We start from the raw sequence: 5,610 nt of genomic DNA on the forward strand, positions 1-5,610 counted from the left end.
TACAATCTATCTTTCTCTGATATCGAATACAACTCACGAGCCTTGCTTTTATATTAGGCAAGGGTAGTTACAACTGATAACCGGTTTTCAATAACCGTAAACCATTGAGTAATATTTAATCGTCCGTTTAACCCAAACGCCATATAACCCAATTGTCAATCTCGACGTGGTTCAAGCTTCCAATATAATTGATTCTTCATCACCAACGTAACGCATCTATGGTCAGAGTGAGTTGTAACACACTGCACATTGTTTTGCTTTCAGTGTGATGTGAGTTAAAAGTGACCTCTCCTCATCCACTACTTGTGTCAAAAAGCAATTTAGAATTTCTGCCACACGGCAACAACAGACTTCTATATCTTCTCTTTTACACCGTCCGATCTCGCGTGTATCCTTTGAAGCACGTAGATAATCAAGAAAACCGGTGATTTTGAGTTTAACATAATAATTGTTTGTCCTTTTTTGAGTTGTGTTTTCAATAGGAGAGTACCAAAAATTTATTGATATAACGTTTGAATACATGGGCCAAAAGTCACATTTTTAAACCCTAAAACATAAAGTTATGGAAAACTATGTTTATCTGCTCCATAATCTGTTTTCAAGCACTAATAGGGAAAATCTATCTAAACTGAGCAAACGTAACCAAAAATAATAGAGTAGAGATATTAAATAAATACAACATACAAGCTTTCTTCTTCACCATCTCCACTCCGATTTTCAAAGAAAAAGAAAGAAAAAAAACACAAAAAAAATGTCAAAGTATCTTAAGGAGCTTGCTACCAAGGCTGTCCATTACATCGTGGATACTACTCACTCTCATGTTGCGCGTATTCCTCTTGAAGAAGCCAAAGTCTTTGAGCTTTCTAAATTTTGGAAGGTTATGGGTTATGACACTGCGATAAAGCTCGCTCCATTGGTACTCACGAACTTCGATCCTCCCCGTTTGCTTGAAGATGGTTCTATCGAAGTTGAGGGTTATGAAAAAGTTTTCAACGTCTTCTGCAACAAGAAAATTCTGAAAGTTGAGGTTCGAGAAGGAGAAATGACTGGTGAACACTCTGTTAAGCCCAACATGGTCGACACGTACCTGCATGAGATGTATGTCATCAAACCGCCAACTAGGTTTGAGATGATAGTTAAATTTATCGTCCAATTGAAGAACAAGGAGAAGAGAACATGTAAAGAGGAGACTAAGCTACAGGAGGTGAAGAGAATCCTCAGAGAACTTGAAGGCGGTAAAAAAAAGGAGATTGGTGCTACTCAGGCTAGGGAGTATCTTTGTAGCAGATTCAAACACTTGAAAGAGGTTGAGAATCAGCCACTATGTGAAATGTACAAGCTTGCGCTCGAAAAACATGACAACGAGGTTAACGCCAAAGATGATGGCGCAAGACCTTCCTCATCCAAGTAGAAAGAGGAGGAAGATGTACGCAACTATTGGTTTGACGTGTGTTGTGTGTTGTCTGTGCTTATCTAAGCTATTAGTGTCTTTAAGAGCATGATTATCTCTATCACCCCTAATGGGTTTCTTAATGACGTTTTAATTAATAAAAGTAACCTAAGAACTTTAGTTAAGAAACTCCCATTTTGAGTGGTCCAATGGGAGTTTCTTAATTAAGGTTTCTTAAAAAAAAATTATTAAAATTATATGAACTGCCAAAAACATCTCTAGTGAATCTCTACAAACAATTGTTCCATTTTGATTTTCTTTTAGCGAAATCTTAACCTCAAAAAAAAAATTGTTTTCTTTTTACTCAGTAATTGCTATGGGGGTTGAGCTAGAGTGGACACTACAATTTCCTCTATGATCAGTCACATAATTCCAAAAATGGGAGGGACCAAAGAACTACCGTTTTAACATCATACTAAACAATTGATGAGTTCCAATTATTATAACAGGAAATGGATAGAACCTGCTTTCTGCCTCTCACTCCTAGATGAGGTGTTGCCAAGGTAATGAATTCATCGGCTCGAGCCCAGCAAGGCTACCTCGCGGAAGATGTGAGTTCCCAGAGTTAGAGAGAGTAGCACCATGACTGGCTTGTGACACTGCTGCTGAATAAAGAACGGCAACAGCATGTCTGGCAAATAAGCCACCGAGGGAGTGTGCTAAAAAGGAAATCTTCTTTAAGCTGTTGCTCTTTTGGACAACTTGTCTAACCTATATTCTCTCTCTCACATCATATGGAGACAGATAATCAGCTTATACACTCAAGTTCAAGACTAGAACAACCCATACCTATACATTAAGTGGACTATAAAACAGAATGTAGCAGGAATGATAAAAACAAAATTTCAGATACAACAATACTTGCAAGCTTTTACTATCCCAACCTGAATGAGAGGCATCTATAATACAAGAACCAAGATGCAAAGGCATATCATACCTGGCTAAGATGCCGTGTACAAGAACAAGAAGGTGATCAGGTTCAATTTTCTCATCGCTGTCACCTTTAGATCAGGTTCAATTTTCTCATCAAATGATTTTACAGAATCAATCAGCAAAAGTCATAATTAAGAGAGGAAGAAACACAAAACAAGAACAGACGCATGTCAATTTACCATTGTTGGGGAGAGATTTGAGAGGATAGTAACACAACTCTTCAACGTTGGATGATATCTCGATCAATTTGAGTGAGGATTATATCTCGGCCATGGGAAGCACATGCCCCTTCTTCTTCTCCGACGGTTTCTCAAACGATCCATAGATCCACCGGAGAGCCGTTACGTTTCCCCCAAGGGATCCCTGTTCAAACTCGACAACCCCAAGGCGATCGTAACCGACGGCAAGTTTCCGCCTCTTCCTCCGCCGCCTCCTCCTCAGCTCCCGCCGCGGAATCAGAGGAGTGCGAGAGGAGCTCTGACAAACTCTTCTTCCGAGAAGTCTCCATCGTCTATGGTGGTGTACAACCGCTGGGTGAGAGGAAGGTCCGCAGACTACGACGAGGAAGGTTGGAGGCGGAGAATCGGAGGAGACGTCGAGTGGACACGTGGTTGGAAACCAAGCTAAGGATCGGTTTCCAAAATCCCTAGTTAAGGATCGATAATCTCTTTTTTATTTTGTTTTGATTTATTTAAATGAGTTATTTACTTTAAAAACCCACTTAAGATGTTGCGATAATCATGGTCTAAGGTCTAGTTGTTTTTAGTTTCAATTCCAAATTAAGTATCTAATTAATTAAGTTCAAGTTGTTAGTAGATCCAAGTTTGAGTCGTCAGGTGTTTCAAGTTCAGTTTGTAAGTTGTTTTAAGTACTACTTAGTTATTCAGGTTTTGTAACTATCACAAGTGGTCACCCGAATACCATCCACAGGATCCAGTCCAGCTGGACGCAGACAATCTTACCACTAAAGCCCACGTCCACCAGTTCTCATCCACACGGTGCTCTATGTCTTTCTTTGTACGAGAATAGAGTATTTATTTCTTTTTGTTTGGGTGATACTCTATGCCTTTCCACGTCAATCTCATCTTTTCTACCAACGTCCAGCACTGCGTCTTTATTCCTTCCCAGCAAAGATGCAGAAACCATAACTAAACAAACTACTGTTACTTACCCCGTATTTCTAGTGTGCAAAGAACTTATTATCACTTAGATCCAGAGATTTGAACTGATTGGCTAGCTCTGTGTCTTAGAAGTGGTTTGGTACACACTTACTGTAATGACCCACCATCTCCACTATCCCCACCATCTCCACCATCCCCACCATCTCCACCATCTCCAACTTCTTTAAAGAGAGAGAGAGAAAGAGAGAAAGAGAGAGAAAGCTCACCTGAGCTCGTCGCCGGAGCAACCGTGTGCCGTGATCACGTTCAGCTTGTCACCACCATCATCCGCAACCAAAGGTAATTGAAAACCGCCATGTTTTTGAGTTAAGTTTCGGCCGTTTTAGTAAATCGACCATAACTTCTTAACCATTGCGAATCTCGTGCATCCAAGGCCATCATCGTGTTCCTCTCGTCGATACGAAGCCGTAGACACCAACCACGCCTCAAACGGAGCCCGGACGAAGCCGTACGCGCCTCCAGAAAACCGCCCTTCGCGCGCGCGTGAAACGCACGCGCCGCCGCCGGAAATCGTCGCCACCGCAGCTCCGCCGCCGGACCACCGTCCGCCGCCGCAGCTCCGCCGTCGCCGCCGGCCCACTTTCCGGTAAGCCGCCGCAGCTCCGCCGTCGCCGCCGGTGACCGACACCGGTGACTCACCGGCGACTCGGTCAACTCGGCCGAGTCAACTCAGTGAGTCAACTCGGTTGACTCGGTTAACCGATCGGTTAGCCGGTTTAAATTGATTTCAATTCGGTTAGGTTAAACCGGTCGGTTAAAATCAATTGGAAATCGATTAAGATAAAACCGGATTAATTAATTAATTAATTAATTAATTAATTAATTAAATAATTGATCTTTGACCAGCGGGTTGACTTTTCCGTAAATACCCGTTTTAAACCGTTCGAAAGGCGTTCTGACTCGAAATTTCGATCTGATTTCAGATTTGGAGTCCATTTGAGCAGCTGGAGTTCATATATACCACTTATCTTCATTGCTAAGGTGAGGGCTACTCCGTTAAATCCCGAGCTAGTTTAGTACTACCATTATGGAAAGTTTAGTTTCGAAACATGGATCCGTCTCTTTGAATCGAGTCTGTTTGAGAGTCTTGGTTGTTCGTTATTGATATTGATTGTTAAACCGGAAATATGATAATAGAGGATTCAACGGTTGATTGAAATGATTGCTGCTAAAAATTGTTAATTATATATATGTATATATGTTAGTCCATGTGTTGAGATTGCGGGGTGCATAGGTATCTGCACTAGGCCGCGGAATTTGCGGGGTACAGAGACGTTTGTACTAGGCCGTGTGATTGCGGGGGCACATGACGTCTGTGCTAGCTACGCCTTGTTTGAGAGATCGCGGGGTACGGAGATATCTGTACTAGGCCGTGTGTTTAGCGGGGTACAAAGACGTTTGTACTAGGCTGCATTGTTTGAGATTGCGGGGTGCAGAGATTTCTGCACTAGGCCGTGGATTTGCGGAGGGTACAGAGTGGACTACTGTACTTACGACGCTTGTAGAATTATATTTATAGATATATATCCTTATGAAGGAAATGCGGTATGATATCATCGCATTGGTTGTAGCATGTCTAGTCCTCTAGACATATGTTGATTGTTTTGTGTGGTGTAATCGACACCGTGTTTGTTTCATGCTAGAGCTAGGCCTACATTTTAGTAGTGCTATGAACTGAGTCAGTGGTTTGCGGATTAGCATCCCATACCTCACTGGGCGATTCCCCTGTCGCTCACCCCTCCTTCTTTCCCCCTTTCAGGTGAGACCGACGAGCAGAAGTGATTATACCGGACCGGTGCTTTTGGGCTTTTACTACTATTGGGCTTTTGGGCATCTATCTTTTTATCGCTTTTATCGTTATCGGGCCTCTAGGCCTTTGGGCTTTTATCGTTTATGTTATTTCGTATTTCGGACTCTCGGTTTATGTCGTACTTTATGTTTCAGATTTTATTTTATATTATGGAATTCAAGCGTGGATGTGGACTTTCAAATATTTATATATGGACATTTCAGATATTTGTACTTATCGAATTATTTTTACTATTT

At 41.7% G+C, this 5,610-nt stretch overlaps 1 long non-coding RNA gene across 3 annotated transcripts; it reads right to left on the bottom strand.

The window, feature by feature from the left end:
* Positions 1–479: 479 nt before the first annotated feature.
* Positions 480–3,074, bottom strand: LOC125588938. Of its 3 annotated transcripts, XR_007325127.1 has the most exons (4): positions 2,563–3,070; positions 2,388–2,451; positions 1,914–2,161; positions 480–1,087 (listed from the first exon to the last, which is right to left on the bottom strand). It is a non-coding gene; the product is annotated as an uncharacterized LOC125588938 (long non-coding RNA). The 3 variants fall into 3 exon arrangements; XR_007325125.1 differs by having other exon boundaries at positions 1,914–2,451; positions 2,563–3,071; XR_007325126.1 differs by having other exon boundaries at positions 480–2,451; positions 2,563–3,074.
* Positions 3,075–5,610: the final 2,536 nt, after the last annotated feature.

This window comes from Brassica napus, chromosome C6 (assembly GCF_020379485.1).
Source record: "Brassica napus cultivar Da-Ae chromosome C6, Da-Ae, whole genome shotgun sequence".
In the NCBI taxonomy this organism is placed as follows: Eukaryota; Viridiplantae; Streptophyta; class Magnoliopsida; order Brassicales; family Brassicaceae; genus Brassica; species Brassica napus.